This window comes from Jaculus jaculus, chromosome 2 (assembly GCF_020740685.1).
Source record: "Jaculus jaculus isolate mJacJac1 chromosome 2, mJacJac1.mat.Y.cur, whole genome shotgun sequence".
In the NCBI taxonomy this organism is placed as follows: Eukaryota; Metazoa; Chordata; class Mammalia; order Rodentia; family Dipodidae; genus Jaculus; species Jaculus jaculus.
In genome coordinates, this window is record NC_059103.1 from 34698776 (window position 1) to 34719881 (window position 21106).

Here is a 21106-nt window from a genome sequence, read left to right on the forward strand (position 1 = left end):
TTAATATAGGCACTTAAGGCTATAAATTTACCTCTTAGAACTGCCTTCATTGTGTCCCAGAGATTTTGGTATGTTGTGTTCTCATTATCATTTGACTCTATAAATTTTTTGATTTCCTTTTTGATTTCTTCATTGACCCACTCATCATTTAGTAGTGTATTGTTTAGTTTCCATGATTTTGTGTATGCTCTATAGTCTTTCTTGCTACTGATTTGTAGTTTAATTCCATTGTGGTCAGATAGAATGCAAGGAATTATTTCAATTTTCCTAAATTTGTTAAGATTTTCTTTGTGTCCTAATATATGGTCTATTTTAGAGAATGTTCCATGTGCTGCTGAAAAGAATGTATATTCTGCAGCCTTTGGATGAAATGTCCTGTATATATCTGTTAGGTCCATTCCTTCTGTGACCTCATTTAGTCCAGATGCCTCTCTGTTTATTCTTTCCCTGGATGACATGTCAATTGATGAGAGTGGGGTGTTGAAGTCACCCACCACCACTGTGTTTGGTGTTATCTGTGACCTTATTTCTAATAGTGTTTGTTTGATGAATTTGGGAGCCCCCATGTTAGGTGCATATATGTTTAGGATTGTAATGTCCTCCTGTTGGAGTGTGCCCTTAATCAATATAAAGTGACCTTCCTTATCTTTCTTGACTAACGTCGGACTAAAGTCTACCCTGTCTGATATTAGGATAGCAACCCCTGCTTGTTTTCTAGGCCCATTTGCCTGAAACACCGTCTTCCAACCTTTCACCCTAAGATAATGCCTATCCTTTGTAGGAAGGTGAGTTTCTTGGAGACAACAAATTGTAGCATCCTGCTTTTTAACCCAGTCTGCAAATCTATGTCTTTTCATTGGGGCATTGAGACCGTTGATATTAAGAGATATTATTGAAAGGTGTGTATTTATGTTTGCCATTTTTTTTGGTGTGTGTGTGTTACTGGTTCTACCTGTGCCTCTTCTGTTAACTAGTATTTGAGTATTGCTTGTTTTTTCTAGGTTCCTTGTATGTGTGCTTTTCCTTTTGTTCAGCATGGAGGATTCTATCAAGTATTTTCTTTAGAGCTTGTTTTGTCTTTAAATACTCCTTTAACCTGCTTTTGTCATGGAATGTCTTTATTTCTCCATCTATTTGAATGGATAACTTTGCAGGATAAAGTAACCTTGGTTGATAGTTGTTATCTTTCAGAACTTGGAATATATCACTCCAAGCCCTTCTGGCTTTAAAAGTTTGTGTTGAATAATCTGCTGTAATCCTGATGGGCTTGCTTTTGTAGGTAACTTGAGTTTTCTCTCTAACTGCTTTCAATATTTTTTCTTTGGTTTGTGTGTTTGGAAGTTTGATTATAATATGGCGAGGAGAGGTTCTTTCTGGGTTTTGTCTGGCTGGGGTTCTAAAGGCTTCCTGTATCTGTATTGGCACCTCTTTCCCAATTTGGGGGAAATTTTCCTCTATGATTTTGTTGAAGGTGCCTACTATGCCTCTGGATTGGAGTTCTTCTCCTTCTACTATGCCCTGAATTCTTATATTGGATCTTTTCATAGTGTCCCGAATATCTTGAAATCCCACTCATACTTTTCTATAAGTTTGTCTTTCTCTTTGTTGGACTGCATTAGGTCTGCCACCTGGTCTTCTAGCTTAGATATTCTGTCCTCTCCCTCATCCATCCTACTGGTGAGATTTTCTACAGAGTTTTTTATTTCATTAACTGTGTTCTTCATTGCTAGTAATTCTGACTGGTTTTTCTTTATTATTTCTATTTCCCTATTTATGTCTTGTATTGCCTTCTTTATTTCATTAAATTGGTGTCCTGCCTCTTCTTTGATTCCTTTGATTTCCTCTTTGATTTCCTCTTTGATTTCTTCTTTGATTGTTCTCATGTGTTCTTTGACCTCTTTGAACATATTTATAATTATTCTTTTGAACTCTTTCTCAGGCATTTCCTCTAACTCTTTCTCACTGGAGGACATTTCTGATGCATTAATACTTTTAGGTGCATTTATATCGTCTTGCTTTTTAGTGTTTCTTGTGTTATAATGTATATATTTTTGCATCTTGGATTAAGTTAATGCTTGGATTTTCTAGCTAGCTGGGTATTCTTAGCTGTATCAATTGATTTGATGTAATATATTTTCAGGGTAGGACCTTCAGGTATTAGGTGTGGCTCTTAAGACTCTCAGAGTATCTACAAAGATGTTCTTAGGGGTTGAGTTTCCCTGGTATAGGAGTATTCAAGCAGGCTGAGTGGAATAAAATACAGGTAGATTCTAAAATTTAACTAAACACTGTACACATTCAATCAAAAACAGCCCCGAGTATGTATGCAAGAGTAGTTATTATAATGACCAGATCCTCTATCAACAAAGAGGATTAGATTTCTGGTCTGTTGAGGGATCCAAGTCAGCTTGTGACCAAGTGAGACCCTTCCCTGGTGCAATCCCAGTTACCTTGGGTGATTTTGGTCTCAGTCAAGTTGCTGCCTGGGTCGTCGGGCTGCTGTTCTGATTTCTGGAGCTGGGCACTTGCTTTTCCTATGGGGCAAACCGAGCCGCTGCTGCTGCCTCTGCTGCTGCCGTAGCTGCCACCACCGGAGCCACCACCGCTGCTGAAGCTGCCGCTGCCGTGTCCACTGCCGCTGCTCCCCCTGAAGCCGCTGCTGCGGGATCTGCCGCCGCTGCCGCTCCTGTGTCCGCTGCTGCTGGGGCCGCTGGTACCGGTGCTGGAGCTGCTGAAGTTGCTGCCGAACTCTGCTCCTGCTTGGGTCCCACTGTCAGCCCAAGTTGGCGTGGCCGGGTCCCGGGCCGCTGCTGTGTTCACTGGAGCTGGGTTCAGGCGTTGGGGGAGGGGAGGGAGCCGCGGCTGCTCTGGTTGTCTCGCTGCTCCACGTGTTCTTCTACCTCGTGGTCTTCTCCTCCGCTGCTCGCTGCCGCTCTCCCCTCACGTTTCCCGAGTTGCGGAGAGCGCGGTGTGAGGGGAAAATCCCGCACCTGGCTTTTCCTGCCACTCGAGCCGAGAGTCTGGCGGCTTTCTGCTGCGCCGCGGCTGCGGCGGTTGGCCGAGCTGCCGGAGACTCTTTTCCGCCTGTGCAGGCTCTGGATGCTCTATAACTCTTCTACTTCTCTGCTGCCACCTCAATTTCCCATACACCTCACTTTTTAGTAAAAGTGTGTATTTTGCTGAGTTTTTTTGGTCTTTTTCCCCCCTAGGCTGCTGTGGCGTGGTACCTACGCCGCCAATCTAACCGGAAGCCTTTTTTTTTTTTTCTTGTTACTATTTTTTATGGTCTTTTGATTTCTTTGAGAGCACAAGCCTCTTGAAAAAAAAAAATCTACCTTCATGTCTTCTTTCTTTTTTTCTCCCAAGCCCATGTTCAATTCCCCCATTCTCCTTTCCTTGGTTCTCAAACTCTCTCTCTCCCTTGCATCCTTCATATTTCTTAATAAAAATGTAATGGTTTACAAATTATCCTTCCTAGTCTTGTTTTATCCCAATTTTTTTTTTTTCTAGGTAGGGTCTCACTCTAGCCCAGGCTGGCCTGGAATTCACTGCGTAGTCTCAGGGTGGCCTTGAACTCACGGTGATCCTCCTACCTCTACCTCCCAAGTGCTGAGTAAAGGCGTGCACCACCACAGCCAGTTTATCCCAATTTTTTGATAAAAACAGACACAAACTCAGGGTTTGGAGGTTAAGGACCTTTCCTGAACTCCTAAAACCCTGTTACAAAAATACTTGGTACAACAAAAAATACAGTTTTCTCAAAATAGATTGTATTGTTATCTTATTTCGTTTGTAATGTCACTGTACATTTACTTCCCCAAACTACAATCTGGGACATTACTAAGACAACAGGATAAACCAAGTTATCTACAAAGAAGGGTTACAATGATTTATATATTAAAGACTGACCTTTCCTAGAATTAGAGCTCGCCTCTCCACAAAAGGTTATAACTGGAAGCAAACTGGCCAAAATAAAGCTAAAATTAAAATTTGAGCTGGACATGGTGGTGCACACCTTTAATCCCAGCATCCAAGAGGCAGAGGTAGGAGGTAGGAGGTAGGAGGGCCACCATGAGTTTAAGGTCAGCCTGAGACCATATATATATATATATATATATATATATATATATATATATATATATATATGTATATGGTGAATTCCAGGTCAGCCTGGACAAGAGTGAGACCCTACCACATGGGGGGAGAGAGAGAGAGAGAGAGAGAGAGAGAGAGAGAGAGAGAGAGAGAGAGAATGAGAGAGAGAGAGAGAAGTTTTGGGGCTGGGTAGAAGGCTGAGTTGTGCTTGTGAAGATCCCAAACCAAAGTAACCATGATAGACTTTAAAGATATCAATAGGCCTCTGTTTTTGTTTCCCTGCAGGGCCCAAATTAATGACACAGCACTTTGCAGTTACTGCATGGTACCCAAAATAATCCCTGTAACAGGCCAAGCAAAAAGGACCAAGAAGATGTTATACATTCCTGTGGCTCTTGAGACTATAGATGGTAACTCTCCTTAACGGGCCTCAGCTACTATGTAACCAATCAGCTTGCAACATATATGCTCTTGCTAAATATCAGCCAATCATGTAACTGCTAGTTGGAAATTCCCGTTTTCTTTGTTTGAATCTTAATAAAAGCTCCTCCAGACGCCATTCGGGGCTCTTGGGCGGACCCACTGCGCTGGTAAAGTCTGGAGCCCCAGCTTAAGCCCAAAATAAAGCTCTTTGCTGTTGCATAGGTGTCTAACTCTCTTGGTGGTCTTGGGTTTGATTACCCAGTACTTAAAAAGTGATGTATGTACCTGGACTGTGTTTACAGTAGCAAGAGGCCCCTACACACCAACACACACCCAAACACATGCAAATGATTAATAAAAATATTAAAAAATAATTATTTTGAATATTTGAAACATCAAATAAAGTATTTAGTAGAGTACAAATAATTGTAAATACAGGGAAAAACATACAACCAAGTTAGTTTTAAGACTATATACATATATATATATATATATATATATATATATATATATATATATATATATATGCATACATATATATACATATATATGCACACAAATATATACACCCATATATATTTCATATATATGTATACATACATATATATATATAATATATGAAACAAAAGACATTTAAAAAAAATTTTTATTTATTTATTTGAGAGTGACAGACACAAAGAGAAAGACAGATAGAAGGAGAGAGAGAGAGAATGGGCGCGCCAGGGCTTCCAGCCTCTGCAAACGAACTCCAGACGTGTGTGCCCCCTTGTGCATCTGGCTAATGTGGGACCTGGGGAACCCAGCCTCGAACCGGGGTCCTTAGGCTTCACAGGCAAGTGCTTAACCGCTAAGCCATCTCTCCAGCCCAAACATATGACATATTTTTTATCTGATTAAAATGCTTGCTTTCTTCATTTGCTGCTATCACTTTATTAGGCGAGACAATGATCTTTGTTATTTTAACTTTAAGTATAATAGCCCTATTATATGTAAATGTTATGTTGATACAGAGGACAAAGAAAGAAAAGTATTCAACTCTGGATCATAATAACTAATAGATTTGACATGATCCAGGAGTTTCTTCCTACTTCAGTCTAATGCCCTCCCAACTGAGCTATTTTGTCTGGGCAGGAGTTTCTTTACCAGCTATTCTACTTCCTGAAGACTGTTTTCCTGCCCACTACTCACCCTCACCTATATCAGATCATAGTAATGATACTTCTTAGCAACAAGGGACATAAGATAATATTTAATATTTGGCCTCTACCTGTACAAAGATATCATGCTTGGCCAATAGTAGGAACTGTGAACTACAGTTCCCAAGAAGCAGTTGCACATACTTCAAATTTTCTTGGGTTATCTTTAGCCCCTTAAAAGCCATTTATTGCTCACCTCTGTGACTGACCTAACTAATATCTTTGCCACTATTAAGTGATCAGGTGAAACATTTTTGAAATCTACTAACAGATCACCTGCTTTGACCAACCCAAAAGCTAAGAATGTCATCAAATGTCATCTGAAGCCTACAGCAGAGATTTCCCCAGTTTTCTCTAATCTGCCTTCCTGATGTTTCCATCCATGCATTTGAAAAGTTCTTTGTTTATGACCTTTTGTTTTGTAACTACAAAATCTTCATGAAATGAAGTCTGGTTCAGCAGTTAAAGGGGCTTGCTGGCAAAGCCTGCCAATCTGGGTTTGATTCCCTAGTACTCATGTAAAACCAGATGCACAAATTCAAGCATGTATCTAGAGTTCTTTTGTAGTGGCAAGAGGCCCTGGCATGCCCATTTTTGCTACTTCTCTCTTTTTTTCAAATAAATAAATAAATAATTATTGTAAAATGAAATTGTTGGGCCGGGAAGATGGCTCAGCAGTTAAGGCGCTTGCCTGCAAAACATGAGTTCAGTTTCCCAGTACAGATGTAAAGCCAGTTGCAAAAAAGGGGCACATGCATCTGGAGTTCGTCTGCAGTGGCTGGAGGCCCTGACATGCCCATTCTCCCTTTGTATCTGTCTCTCTCTGCTTGCAAATAAATAGCTATTTAAAAAAAATGAAATTGTTAACACATTGGAATGTGGAATTTGGGGTAACCTGAATCTGTGCTCCTGAGCCATTGTCATTCACAGTTGGTTTTAAAATGAACTCTTTCTTATTTATTTATTTTGAAGTAGGGTCTTACTCTAGCCTAGGCTGATCTGGAATTCACTATGTAGTCTCAAAGCAGCCTCTGCCTCCTGAGTGCTGGGATTAAAGGCATGTGCCACCATACCCAGCCCTTAGAATGAACTATCTCTTATCCCCTTTGAGGTAAGAACCGTGTTTTGTGTGGATAAGACTTTATAGACAGAGAGATGTTTGTTGATTGAACAAGGCTTACTACAACCATCATAGAGCATAGCATAATGACACATATGTACAAAAGTGCCACAATAAAATACAATATTTTGCACATTGTCATAAACCTTAGTAAAAAAATTACTGTTCTACCTCAAATATTATTGGTGGTTGACCTTGTGATGTAGGAGGGTTGCTTTCCATTTCTCACAAGAGCAGAGTTGGAAAAAAGTTACAGAAAAAAACCTCATACTTTCCCCATTAGTGAGTCACACACACACACACACACACACACACACGCGCGCGCGCACGCACACACACACGTATATTTATCTACATACAAGTAGAAGCTAATAATAATAGTCTTATGTACAAAGTTAAAGTGCAAATATTCAGCTAGAGTTAGGATCTCCCACAAGAAGTTCTGCTGCAAGATGTGCTGAAGCAAGGCAGCCTTTTCTGTGATAGGTAGCTAGCTAGGGACTGGCTCACAGAAACATGAATGCCACCTTGCCTATCTTGGTACAGCTAGAACCTACACCTGATCCAGTTTCATCTAAGATGGCTGTAAACAACAACTCAGTGCTTCGTGCTTCCTTCTCAGCTTAGCACACCTGTGGGTTGCTCTTTCCTGAGTCCATCAACCTTGAACCTATCAACCAAGCAGGTTTCTCTCTTATGTACATGAGCCTGATGATGATGGGGCTCATCCTACTTGGATGTTTGATCCATATAAATGGGCCTGGCACATCTGTGTAAGTCCCTTTTTCTTGCCGTTGATCCCTCACTCTATTGGCCACTTAGCCTTTTGCCTCTTGTTTCTTGGACATTGGTCCTCCTTCATTCCATTGGTAAGCTCTTAGCTCTTTTCCTATGTTAGGGGACTATCCTCTCCTTTGGTTTCCTTTCTCCCTTCTGGCTGAGAGATTGGGGAGGATTTCTTTTTGTCTGGGTGCTGTCCTGCTTTGCTTCCTGTGTGTGAAAGGGGAGAATTTCTTTTGGCTTGGGCTTCTCTCCTAGCCTTCCCTCTGGATCCTTCCTAACTCCCCCTAAAATAAACCTCACAATTCATAATTTACCCTTCTCCGTGTCCGCGTTTTCAATTCTTTGATAACTTGGGCAAGGACCCACAGTTGGGATCCATGGACCTGGGGGGTCTCCTGTGTCTTTATGGATAGCTAATCCCTCTCTGGACTCCAAAAATTTCACAACACTGACATAAAATATTGGCAGTCAAGAAGCTGTCGTTTTTGTTTGCTTGTTTGTTTTAGTTTTTTCAGCTAGGGTCTCGTGTAGTGCGATTTAGCCTCCACACTGTCATGTAGTGGAAGCTGGTGTTATGCTGACGGTCATCCATCATTCAGCCCCCCAAGCGCAGGAATTCCAGGCCTGAGTCAGCATGCCAGGCAAAGAAATTGCCATTCTTGCTTCGTCCACCCGAGGGTTGGTGTCTTCTACTGTCAGTCGGGGTCTGACTGCAGCGCTGTCCAATGGGACACACGGCTGTGAGGGCGGCCCAATCAGACACGCGCACAGACTGTAAGGGGTGGACCCTCTCCTGGTCCCGCCCCCTCCTCGCCATCTTGGGATCTGTCGCCAGCTTCCCTTTCTTCTCCCGAGTCCCGGGTGATTGTGTTCTGGCCTGTGTCGCTTAGGCCACTGCGGTGCGGGCAGAGCCGAGGGCGGAGCTGGGGTCGGGGGAGCGGGACATGGTGAGTGTGGCGGCGTCCGGGGCTGGGGGCCAGGCTGCGGCGGGAGCTGGCGGTGGCGGCGGCTCCCCGTCCTCCGCGCCGAGTCCCGGGCCGAGCCTCCGTGCGGGCCGCGCGGCGCCGTCCCCTCGGGCAGCGGGCGGCTCCGGGGGAGCGCGGCGCGGCGTCCCCGCGCGGAAGGCCGGGCCCCGCAGCTCTCCGCGCGGCCCCGCTCCGCAGCAGGCGGCCGCCGAGCCCGGGGAGGGGCGGGAGCTGTCAGCCCGCGCCGGCGGCCGGCGCCACCTCTGCGCCCGGGCCGCGGGGGGCCTCGGCCCGCTGGCGCACAGCCGCCGCCGCGCGGGGCCCTGGGCCGGGGCCGCTCCGCGGAGCCGCGGGGGGGGGGGGGGCGGGGGCGGGCCCGGGACCACGTCCACGGCCCGCTGGAAGTACCGGGCGGGTCGGGATGGTGGTCGTGCCGGGCCCCCTGCGGCTGGCTGACCTGTCAGCACGAGGATGGTGGACCGTGGCATGCCCCTTCCCCCAGCCGCGTGGCTCCTGGTCTCGCCCTGCTCTGTGTCTGAAAAGATGAAAAGATGGAGCCAGAGTTGGCACTCACCTCGCACCACTGCGGCTCTATATGCTCCAAGGGTTTGTGTCTCTGGCTGGCTGTCTTGGAATCTTTATGATCTCTATCCCTGGATCTCTATCTCTGACCCATTCTAGGCACGGGAGCGCCATCTCTCTTCTGTGTGCCCTCACTGGCCCGTATTTCCCCAGTGTTTGTAGCTGTCTCGCCACCTTTTTCAAGAGGCATTTATTTGAGGGCCTGGGGTCCCTAAGGCATGGGTTGGGGTTCTGATTCCCACTTCTTCCCAGGGTGACCTTGATCAGGCATTCCCCCCCCCCCGTATATGTGTGTGTGTGTGTGTGTGTGTGTGTGTGTGTGTGTGTGTGTGTGTAGACAGAGAGGGAAACAGACACCCTGAGAGACTGGGGACAGACAGAACGTAGGAACTGCTGTATGGTTAGGCAAGCATTCTTCTGTGAGCCACATACAGTCTTTTTAAAAAAGTTAAAAAATGTTTTAAAAATATTTTTATTTATTTGCAAGCAAAGAGAGAAAGAAAGAAAGAGGAAGAAAGAAAGAAGAAATCTGTTAGGGCCTCCTGCCACTGCAAATGAACTTTGTGCATTACGACGTGTGTGGCTTTACATGGGTACCGGGGAATTGAACCCAGGCCATCATGCTTTGTAAGGGAGTGCCCTTAACTGCAAATTCATCTCTCCAGCCTTTGTTTGTTTTTGAGGCAGGATCTCACTAGCCCAGGTTGATCCAGAACACACTCTGTAGCCCCAAGCTGGCCTTGAACTCGCGTGATCTCTTTCCTTAATGTTCCTAGTGCAGGAACTTAATTTGTGTTCAACTGCCAGGTGGCTTTTTAAAAATTCTCATTTCAGTGTGTGTGTATTTATGGCATGCCAGATGCTTGGGCCACTTTCTACATCTGGCTTACATGGGTGGCTTGGGAATTGTATCCGTGCCTACAGGCTTTGCAAGCAAGCATCTTTAACTGCTTAGCCATCATCCAAGCTTGCTGTTTTTATTTTTATTTTTTTTATTTTTTTTGAGGCAAGTTCTCACTGTTACCCTGGCTGACCTGGACCTCATGCAGTAGCCCAGAATGATGTTGAACTCTTGGCAACACTCCTACCTCAGCCTTCGGAGTGTTGAGATTAAAGGTGTAAGTTACCACTGCCAACTTTTTTCTTTTTCTTTTTTCTAAATATGTATTTAGAATTTATGTAGACAGAGACAGACAGACAGAATGGGCATGAGAGGGCCTCTAGCCCCTGCAAATGAACTTTAGACGCATATGCCACTTTGTGCATCTGGGTCATTAGGCTTTGCAGGTAAGTGCCTTAACTGCTGAGACATCTCTCCAGCCCTTTTCCTTTTTCCTTTTCCTTTTTCTTTTTTTGAGATAGGGTCTTGCTCTAGCGCAGGTGAACCTGGAATTCACTATGTAGTCTCAGGGTGGCCTCAAACTCTTGGTGATCCTCCTACCTCTGCCTCCCGAGTGCTGGGATTAAAGGTGTGCGCCATCATACCTGGCTTCTATGTCAGCTTTCTAATGCCCTGGCTTTGCTTAGGACCCTTCCTCAGTGGTCCTTTCCTCCCTCAGTGTAGAGCTGGAATTCATCCTTCCAAGGGTGGTGCTCACAGCTTTGTCCTGAGACACTTTGTTTTCAAGTTTTTCGAAGTATGGTCTCACTCTAGCCCAGGCTGACCTGGAATTCACTTGGTAGTCTCAGGGTATCTTTGAACTCATGGCAATCCTCCTACCTCTGCCTCCCGAATGCTGGCATTAAATGCGTGCACCACCATGCCTGGCCCCTTTTCTTTTTTATTTAGACAGGTTTTCACTGTATGGGCTTATGGCAGTTTTCCTGCTCAATCTCCTGAGAATAGGGATTTATAGGTGTGAGCCACCACCTGCACATTCTCATCCCTTTATATCTTTCCATCTGTTTCTGTATGCTCAGTGTCATCTCTTTGAAACTTTTAAAGTGGGTGTGAAGGCCTGAGCTGCATAACATGTTTTCCCAGCTGGGCCCCCACCCACATGGATATTTAACTGAGGATGTAGGATTTATGAAGCAGCTGCATGCAGAGGCCTTATCTCTTCTCAACTCCTTCTTTGTCTGGGTGTCCCCTCAGTGCATTATTAGGGTGAAACAGGAGGGTGTTTAGGCCTGGATTCAAATCTCCACAAGTCAGTCATAGTGGTTTAGGCCAGTAATCCTACCTAGTCAGGAGACTAAGGCAGGAAGAAGGATCACAACTTTGGCATAAGCCTGGGCTACAGAGTGGGTTCATGGCAAACTTAAAATCAAAATACAGAAAGGTAAGGAACAGTTTAGTGGTAGAGCATGTGTCTTGCAGGTGCAGGGCCCTGAATTCCTGAATTCTGTTCCCAATAATCTTATCCCTATGGAACCTCAGAGAAGCCAGTCCTCTCCCTTGAGGCTTGTTTTGTTCTGGAGAATGGGGTGAAAGCACCCCCTAACTCCCAATGACATGAGGCAAGGCAGTAGTAAGGAATTGTCTTGAAGAGTACTCGGCAACTTAAAGCCCACACTCCTCTCTGGGACCCTCAAACCCAGGAGAGGGGTGGGATGAGGAACTGTGGCCGCTATGTAGAAAGGGAAGCCGGGCCAGGGATGGGGTTTAGAAGGGTGACTCCCTCTCTGCCTGCACCCTGGGTCAGGTGGGGCAGTGATGTGATCCTCATAGCAGTGGAGAAGGCTGTGTCTTTGCCAGGCTCAAAGAGGCCTCAAAGGGTTTGAAGAGATAGGTGCTGACAGTTCCTAGTTTCTGAGGCTAGACAAGGGCCAAGAGGTCTCAGGGAGGAGGATTTGTGGAAGAAAGACATGTCTGAGAAGTGTAAGGGAAGAAGACAGGGTGTAACAGAAGTGAGATCCTAAATATGAGGAGGTGAGGCCATAAGGGAGTACATGAGGGCCTGAGAAAGGAGTTGAGAGATTAGTTGAAGGTCTGAGGAATGAATTGAAGGTTGGATGGAGGGGAAATAGTCTGAAGAGGTTTGAGCACATAGTGTGGAGAAGTAGAACTGAGGAAGGAGAAAGTGGAGGAGGAGGGTGTGATGGAAGAGGACACTAGGAGGGGTCTCTTGTGTATAGAGATAGCTGTCTTGAGTTAAGCGGTGAGAGTCTGAGAGGGGAGACAGACTCCCATTAGTCTGAAGAGTAAATGGGGAGAAGTTGTGAAGGAAGAGGCCATTTGGTAGAGTCTTGATGATTTGGATCACTTTTGAGATAGGAGGTTGAGGGGAAAATCTGAAAGTCTGAGGGCTGAGGAATGGCCTATGGAACAAGTCATGCAGTTTAGGAATACAGCAAAGAGCCCCTCACTCAAATCTAGTTGAAGTCTCACTAACTGAGCATTTAGAATTCCAGTACAATAAACATTGTCAGCTGTGAAGGTTGCATATATGGAGGCAATATTCCTTCTGTATTTCAAATAAGAATGTTAAAATAGTGGTGAACTGTGCTTAGTGTAGACCTTTAGGCATGGCTTTATTTCTTGCAGAATTAAACTTGAACATTTCTGGGACTCGTACGACTAAATTTTGTTTTACAGTAGAAATAGCTGAGTTTCCCATGCAAACCTTCTAAGTGAACTTCATTTCCCACTGGAGATATTGAAAAGGTGATGTTTTTGCCCTTCTCTCCCCTCCCTAGGAAGGATTGGAGAAGACTGAGGAGAGGAATCAAAGACCTGAACAGATACAGAGGGTGACCTTGGGTCTTTCCATGTCGTATGTGTCCTGTCCAGTCACTTTGGGAACCCTTCTTTGAGATCTAATTTCAGAAGCCTCCTAAATCATATATATAGCTACTGTTCAGACACTTAAGATCAACTTTTGTCTTTGGAAGCTACACCTTGTTTGTCTGTCTATGTCTATCTTCTGTGTGTATATAGTGGTACACCAAGACCTCTTGCCATTGCAAAGGAATGCCAGGCAGTTATACCACTTTTGGGATCACGTTTATATGGGTGCCTTGGGAATTGAACCCAAATGTCAAGCTTTGTAAGAAAATGCCTTTAACAGTGTAGACATCTTCCCAGCCCTGTGGCTTGGGTTTTTCTCTTTTCCTTGAGCATTTCTCTTTCTGTTAACCCAATCAGTGTTAAAAATTCTTTCTTAATAAAGTCCAGGTGCTGGGTTGTAGCTCAGTTTTTATAGTACGCTTACCTCATATTCATAAATCTTTGGGTTACATCCCAATAGAACTTATTGGAGTGTGGTAGTACCTGCCAGTCGTTTCACCACTTGGGAGTGAAGACAGGAAGTCCCTGTCCCTGCACAAGCCTCTCTGGAGAGCTCTGCCCCATCAGCTTACCATGGACAACGTGGCCAGATTATTGATCCAGGTCAGGAAAGCTGCTATCTATAAATATAAATATATATATGTATATGTATTATATATATATATATATATACACATATATATGTGTGTGTGTGTATGTATGTGTGTGTGTATATATATATATATATATATATATATATATATATATATATATATATATATATGCGCCACTGGGGAATGTTCCCTTGCCCCCCATTGTGTATGGAACTTGGCTCCTGAGCTCTGTCACATAGCGCCCACCTCAGGAGGCTTCTGGATCCCTCCTGTCTGGGTTCGAGGGCATTGCAACCTTGTGTCTAGATGATCTCCAGATGATTTGTTCCTAGTACATCAAGCTCCATTCTCTCCACTTGTTACCAGGAACTCTGTCAGTTTGTGTCATGAGCACGGTCTCTGGTGGTCTTAGGTTGCTCCAGCTGGCCTTAACCCAGGTGGGGGATACTAATCTCAGTAGAGAAGCAGCTCTGACCTGGCCAGGGAGTGGTGGGCAGGGGCGTTTCACAGGTGCCATGGAGGGAGGCCTGGAGGATAGCAGTGCCTGAAGTACAGTGTGGAGGGGTGGGGTGGGGGCTGTCGAGGAATAGGAGGTGGGGACTATCTGGGAGATGTGACAGAGGGGCTCCTGTGCCGTGTGCTGGGCAGGGCTGTGTGCTGCAGTGTTAGGTTGGGTGTCCAGGACCACTGGACCCTCATCCCTAGCCACCATTTTGCACTGGGATATGGGGCAGCCTGAGTGCTGTGTGGCTTGGGAAGGTGATTTCACTAGGTTTTCTGCTGCTGGCTGAAGTGAAGGGACTTTCGTCAGCTGGAGCAATGAAGTCCATAGATCTAACTCCCTTTCCTTCACTGGTTTTCTGAAAGCTTGAGCCAGGGTTTCTAGTCTAAACCCACCAGAGCTCTGGGAGTCCCTTCCTCTGGGTTTGTGTGTCTGATTGTGTAATTTCTCCGTCTCTGAATCTTTGTGATTGTCGCCTACAACTGTCTTGATGTAGGCTTGTGAGTGCCAACTCCTTCCCCTGTGACTCTGTTGTCTCTTGCCCATCTTCGCCCTTTCTGTTTGTGTCTCTCACCATTTTTTAATTTAAATTTGTGTGTGTGTGTGTGTGTGTGGTTTTCTTGCCCCTTCAAATGAATGCCTTTCTGCCTTTTCATGGGTGGCTGAGGAATTGAACCTCTGCCAGCAGGCTTTGCTGTCAAGCACCTTTTGCTGCTGAGCTATCTCCCAAACCCCTCTCACCACTTCCTCCCTAGGAGGCATTTTCTTGTGGCATCGTAGACCCTAGGTCATGGGTTATACTTTTTTCTATGTCCTTGTGGTAATACTGATTAGGCACTTCCCTCTCTGAGCATTTCCTGTGGATTGGTACTAGCAGCCAGACTTAGGGATTAGTACCTGCTAGGCAGGCACTTGTCATCAGCCAGATTTCTAGGCGTCTTTTCCCCCCTTATGTAGCACGCATATCAGACTGACTGAGAACTCACTCTGTAGCTCCAGGCTGGCCTCAAACTCACTAGTGATCCTCCTACTTACAACCTTCTGAGTATTGGGGTTGAAGGTGTGTGCCTGTGCCAGGACACCTTTTAGTTTTTCCCTTTTTTTTTTTAATTTCCTTTAAAAAAATTTGTTTGAAGTGTATGTGTGTGTGCACGTGCATACACACACACACACACACACACACGGGGAGAGAGAGAAAGAATATGAATATTGACATGCCATGCCATGCCAGGGCCTCTTGCCACTGCAAATGAATTCCAGAATCACATGCCACTTTGTGTGTCTGGCTTAACATGGGTACTGGGGAATCGAACTTAGGCCGTTAAGCTTTATAAGCAAGCATCTTTAACCACTGAGCCATCTTTCCAGCCCATATCCATATTTGGCTATTTATTTATTTATTTATTTTGGTCTCACCCTAGCCCAAGCCAACCTGGAACTCACTCTACATCCCAAGCCAGACTTGAACTCATGGCAATCCTCCTATCTTAGCCTCGTTGAGTGCTGGGATTAAAGATGTGTCCTACCATGCCCAGCCAAGGCATTTTTATTTATAATTTTTTTTTGTGAGATAGAGTCTTATGCTGTTGTACAAGCTAGCCATGAACTTGAGATCTTCCTGCCTCAGACACTGTCAAATACCTGGGATTACAGACATTATCAAGGCTAGCTCTGAGTCCCTTTCATGTGGCAGTGAAGAGAGGAGCCCAGGGAAGGGACTCGTACCTGCCAGAGTCTAGGCACTTAGTTACCTGTGTGATGCTCAGGCTACTTCATGGCCTCCTGCTTGCACCTCCCAGCAGCATGTCTGGGGCTGGGATAATGGACAGAAGCACAGAATCTCTTTGGCAGGCTCTCTGCATCTAGCCAGAGCCCCCAGAGCATAAGGTGGTTACAGGGGACAGAGGGGCAGAGACCCTGAGAGATGTGGGGGACTCAGACTCAGAGTAGGAGACCATAGTAGGGCCCCAGGCCAAGTAATAGGGTTTGTGTTAAGGTTGACTCCTCCTGCTCCCCACTTTCCCTCCTACACATGGGAGGGTCTGGCAGGTGAGGAACAGGCCCAGCTGGTTTGGGGCATGATTCAGAAGCACAGGAGCTGGGATGGCAGGGCCAAGGCAATGTCTTCCACTCTCTCTGTCTTGGGGCACAGCCTAGGAGTACAGGTCTTTCGTAGGGAACAGGACCACTGCTAGGTTTGAATGTTGGTGACTAAGTGACAGGTGTCACAGGAAAATGCTTTGGAGACTCAGTGGAAGAGTAGTGGGGCATGCATCTCAAACTTTCCCTGGTTCTCTGTATGTCTGTCCCTGTGTCTGTGCAAATATTTCCCTCTGTCCTTTGCCACAATCCTATTAAACAGTGTGGTGGGGCCACAGCAAGGCAAGAGTAAGCACTTGCCCTGAGAAGACCAGGCTTCTTTATTGCTGTCAGCGCTCCTCTGTACAACCCTGAATACCGTGGGGATGCTTATGTGGAGCTTGGCTCACATAAGTAGAGGCCAAGGCCACCTACTGTGGGAGGAAGGCAGAATGTGAGCAAAATCACGGGTCTTAAGATGGGGGTCATGGATTGAAGGTTTAGAGTCTAGGATCTGAGGAAGGAGGTGAGGTAAATGTCTGATGGGAAAGGGGAACATCTGAGGAACTCTGTAATGGTCTGAGCAGAGGAGTCTTGAAAAGGATCTTAGAGAAGTGGAGATTTGTAGGGGATAGGAAGGTAGAAGCCAACTCTGAAGGAGGAATGGTCTGTGGAGATGAAGGGTAATGTCATGACATATAAAAATTGTGGAACACAGGCTGAAGGAATGGCTTAGCAGTTAAGGAGTTTGCCTGCAAAGCCAAAGGACCCAGGACCCATGTTAGCCAGATGCACAAGGGGGTGCACTCCTTTGGAGTCTGTTTGTAGTGGCTGGAGGCCCTGATGTGCCCATTCTCCCTGTCTCATTCTCTCTGTCAAATAAATAAATAAATAAAATATTAAGAAATGTCATTTAAAAAATGTGGAACATGAGAGAAAAACAGGAAACATTAAGGGACTTGGGAAGGGCAGGAAGCCTCTTATTCTGAACTCTAAAGTCTTGTCAGCTGGGAGTCAGGTATTCCAGCACAACTGGCAACATTTGCTGTGAATGTCGGCAACATTACAGGTAATGTTCCTTTTTCATATTATGAAGGGAGAAGTGCCTACCCTTCAGCAGACACCTATAGGCGGAAAGTGCAGGGCAGGGAAGGGTGGCCAGCAGTCGCCTGCCCTGCAGCTTTCTGGTTTCCCGAGTGCTCTGCTGCTTAGTAAGGTCCCAGCTTCCACATCCTCCCTCCAGTGTCAGGAATGGAGGATGAGGAAGCCTTATCACAATTCCCCTGCGTTTTAGGATTTTTTTTCAAGGCAGAGTCTCACTGTAGCCCAGGCTGACCTGGAACTCGCTCTAAGCCCCAGACCTGGAGTTCATAGTGATCCTACCTCAGCCTTCTAAGGGGTGGGATTAAAGCCATGCAATACCTAAGCCTGGCATGGTTTAGGATTTTTTGTTTGTTTTTGAGGCAGGGTCTCACTCTATTCTACAATGGCCTTGAACTCACAGGGATCCTCCTTACCTCTGCCTCCTGAGTGCTGGGATCAAAAATGTGCACTGCCATGCTGGCTGTGGCTTAGGATTTTTGATACAAGGTTTCAGTTCTGTACCAGGCTGGTCTTGAATTCATGGTAGTCCTGCTTGGATCACAGGCACATGACACCTCATCAAGGTGTGTGTGTGTGTGTGTTTATGTGGTGGGGGGTGCAGATTGAACTCTGGGCCTTGTACATGCTAGGCATATACTGTACCCCACTGAGCTCTGTAGCCTCATTTTTTTTTTTTTTTTGAGATAGGTTCTTACTGTTAGCTCAGGCTGGCTTAGCATTCACTCGATAGTCCAGGCTGGCTTCAGACTCATGGCAGTCCTATCTTTAGGCTCCTAAGTTCTGGCTGTGGTACCACACCTCTGTAATCCCAGTACTTGGGAGGGAAAGGCAAGATGAATAGGAATTCGAGGCCAGCCTGTGATACATAGAGATGGGAGATTGATGACAGCCTCTGATGGTGGCTCCTTAAGGTTCCCCTCAGCTTGCCGATTGGAGACATAGTCTGTGCAGACATTTTAGCCATGTAGGGGGAGACAAGAGTTTCATCATTTATACCCCCATGGTCTTCCCCACACAATCCTGCGCTGTACTGTGCCTACTTTTATTTATTTATTTATTTATTTTAGGCAGAGTCTCATTCTAGCCCAGACTGACTGGGAACTCACTCTGTAGTTCCAAGCTGGCTTTGAATTCACAGTAAGCTTCTTGAGTGGTGCTGAGTCTAAATGTATGAGCCACCATGCCTGGTCAACTGTGCCTTTTCTTGAGTTTTGCATCTTATCAATCTTTTTATCCCCAAGTGTCGCAAAAGTGTCTATCTCCAGGGGAGACAACTGCCACTTGGGCATTGGAATCTGGGCTGTGCCTCCTATGTATCTGATTTCTCTTGTTCACTTTTCCCTTCTGAGTCATCACAACGCCAGAATTAAAATGCATCAATGGGAAGATTTAGTGACTTAGCAATAAATCCTTGGCACAATTGCCTGGCAGATTAAAGTCTTCAAACAGCATCTTCATCCCATGCATAAAACTCTAGAGCAGGGCTGGAGAGAGAGCTCAGTAGTTACAGGTGCTTGATTGGAAAGCCTGATGGCCTGGGTTCAATTCCTAAGTACCCACAAAGTGGAGTTTGTTTGCAGTGGCAATAGGGCCTGGCACACCCTTTCTCACCCACTGTCCCTCCCTTCCCTCTCTGCTTATAAAGGAAAATAAAACAAAACAAAACAAAAAAAATAGAAAAGACCCCAGAAAAATAAAAACCAACAACAACAACAACAAAACAAAAGTAAATGGGGCCGGACCTGTCCTGTGTTCTCTTGGGATTTGGCAGTGTGACTACAGTACCTTGCCTTACCCTTCCCACTTTTCTGGAAAGTGGGGTGATTCCTTCTTGAGTAAGGCATGGGAAGGTGTGACATAGAAGCCTCCCAGGGATCCTGACACACTTCTCCACCCAGGATACTTAGTAAGTAGGTAGGTGTTTTCATGGCGCCACTGGGGTGATGGGGTGAGCAAGGATCTATTCAGTTGGCATGTCTGACCCCCCACCCCCAGAGGTTCTGATTAAGGAAGTCTCAGACTGGGAACCATGATATGTGCCCATAGAAGGCCTCTGCTGTCACCCACCATGAAGGTGGGGAGGGGAGCTCCTGGTTCTCATTCAATCAGTCACAGTAGAGTGAGAAGTGGGAAAGTCCCTAGCATGTCAGGAGGCCGAGTCAGGATTTGCCCGAGTGACAGGATGGTTGAGTTCCCTAGAAATTATCGATAGGCTCTGTTCTATGGCACAACCTTGTCTCAACACCCAATACCTTCCCAAATGTTCTGGGCAGAGAATAGTAGGCTTGTAATCCCAGCATTGGAGGCTGAAGCAGAAGGATTGTGAGTTCCAGGCCAACCTATGCTACATTTGAATCTCTGAGGAAAGGGTGGATGGGGAGTGGAGAGGAGAAAGAAGTTTTGCTTTGTATTCAAGTTCAGACTGTTAGACTATGAGACCATGTCACCCTCCCCCCCCCCCAAAAAAAAAGAAGAGAATAGAAAATGAAAAATTTAGGAAGAGAAATAAATGTCTTGCTTTCCTCATCATTGGAGTAGAACTTCACAAAGGTGGAGGAAAGTCCTCTGCCATTGGACATGGAAGCATGGTTCTGAGTATGTAAGATCACAGACAGTGAGATGTGTACCACTGTTGTAGTCAGCTTCACATTGCTGACACAAAGCACCTGACCAGAAACAGCTTGTGGAAGAAAGGGCTTTTTTTTTTTTGGCTTACAGACTCAAGAAACTCTATAATGGCAGGAGCAAACACGGCATGAGGCTGGACATCACCTCTTGGCCAAAATCTGGTGGACAACAGCAGCAGGAAACTGTCAAATGCTGATAAGGGGAAGCTGGCTGTAACAATCATAAGCCCATCCCCAACAACAGATCCTGTTCCCAAATTGCCATCAGCTCTGGGGACCAAGTATTCTATTCTAAACACATGAGTTTATGGGGGACACCTGAATCAAACTATCACAACCATAGAGTCATTAAAAATATCTTTTCTTGTCCTTTTCTGTTGCTTTTTTTTTTTTTTAATTAAGTGGAAACTTTGTAAGGGTGTTGAGCAGACAGCTACACATTGCTGGGATGAACTTCCAAACGAGGCACAGTTATGGAGAAAGAGATTTATTGAAGCTTACAGATAGAGGGGAAGTTCCATAATGGTGGAAGAAGTTGGCTCCTTTCCCAGGTCCAAGCAGAGAGCAAAGCAACCAGCACAAGCAAGCACGTGTGGAATCCAGACCAAGCTCAAGCTCTTGGTGAATCTCAGCTGGACATTCCAGATCCACCCCCAACCTTAGGGCTGGACCCCAGCATCTGTCCAGGGACACCTCCTTCAGCCAGGCAGATGGGGTTCTAAATTATAAGCTTTAATAAACTCCTGTATTTATTGGAGACATCTAGTCAAACTATCACAATGGACATTGTGGTATTGGTACCATTATTTCCCCTCCTCCCTGTCCCCATTCCACTGAGGACCCTCCTCATAGGGTTGTGGGTTATTAGTTTTGAGAGCAGCAGTCAGTTATTGGGAGGGGCGGACAATGCTTCTGGATATTCCCCCCTCCCCTCCACTCTGTGGCTCCTACAGTCTTTCTGCCCCTTCACAAAGTTCCCTTGGGTGTGTTTTAAGTCGACTTTAGTGTTGCACACTCAGGAGCTTCTGAATTTCTGCTTCCATATGTTTTGATTATCCTTGGTGTCTGTCTCCGTCGCATGGCAAGGGTTGTCAGGCTCGCCATGAAGCAGCACTTTTGCTCATCTCACCAATTTCTTGGTTTCTCCTGGGCCCTGGCTAATGTGCAAGGAGTGGTTTATCTCCTTGGTTCCTACTGCCTTCTGCTCCCAATGAGCACCAAAAATAATCTGTCTTTGCCACAGTGTTTATTTGTTGGGAGATTGACAAGGAGAAGGGTTTTGAACAGGTAAAACAATACTTTTTAGT

General features: G+C 45.6%; 1 protein-coding gene across 3 annotated transcripts in view; it reads left to right on the forward strand.

The window, feature by feature from the left end:
- The first annotated feature begins 8429 nt into the window (after window positions 1-8429).
- LOC101611428 (zinc finger protein 25-like) overlaps window positions 8430-21106 on the forward strand; it is a 72172-nt gene continuing 59495 nt past the window's right edge. For all 3 annotated transcript variants that reach the window (XM_045142894.1, XM_045142896.1, XM_045142895.1), the window contains exon 1: window positions 8430-8564. The gene's annotated coding sequence lies outside the window, so the exon portion shown is untranslated. The remainder of the gene's footprint in view (window positions 8565-21106) is intronic.